The following is a 1,085-nucleotide window of genomic DNA, read 5'->3' on the forward strand; positions in this document are numbered from 1 at the left end:
CCTGAAACCCAAACTGTTGCAGTAACTGGTCCTGAAGCGCGATGGCATTGCTGGGATCTTTGGCACTATGCAGTGTCGTCCCGTTCTAGCATTGGTGTAGCTTTCAATGCCAAAATTTGGCACAATTCCTTCCAGGATCTTCCAGATGTATATTACTGCATACCTCTCCCGCCTTCTCTCCAGGGAGTAGAGTCTTAGCTGTTTCAGCCTTTCCCAGTAGCTGAGCAGTTGCAAAGAGACAATCTTCTTTGTGAATCTTCTCTGGATTGCTTCAAGGTCTGCTGTTAATTTCACACTGCTGGGTGAGGCAGCTGAGGACGAATGTCCTCCAGAGGATCTTCATGGTTTCCTTATCTCTGGTTCTGAATGTTCTCAGGATCCATCCAGCCGATCGTCTGCACTTTGTTGCCATCCTGGTAATGTGCATTTGGAAAGAGGCATCATCACTCATGTCGATACCCACGTCTCTCACTGATTTAGGCTCTGGGATTGAAATTCCCTGCGGACCAGTGTACTCTGTAAGTTTCATATTCAGTTTTGGGCGTTGGTAGTGCAGGGCTTGGAATTTTTCAGCATTAACTGCATATTATTATCCTCAGCCCATCTGTAAACTGAGTCCAACTTCTGCTGCAGGTGTGCAACATCACTGGAGTTCTGTAGTTTCTGCGGGTATATATTTATATATCTATATATATAATGTATATATTTATATATCTATATATATAATGTATATATTTATATATCTATATATATAATGTATATATTTATATATCTATATATAATGTATATGTATATATTTTTATATATATAATGTATATATTTATATATATATAATGTGTATATAAATATATATATATATATAATGTATATATTTATATATATATAATGTGTATATAAATATATATATATATATAATGTATATATTTATATATATATAATGTGTATATAAATATATATATATATATATATAATGTATATATATATATATATATATATATATATATATATATATATATATATATACATTATATATATATATATATATACATTATATATACATTATATATATATATATATATATATAT

This window comes from Octopus bimaculoides, chromosome 3 (assembly GCF_046866305.1).
Source record: "Octopus bimaculoides isolate indiv1 chromosome 3, ASM4686630v1, whole genome shotgun sequence".
NCBI lineage: Eukaryota > Metazoa > Mollusca > Cephalopoda > Octopoda > Octopodidae > Octopus > Octopus bimaculoides.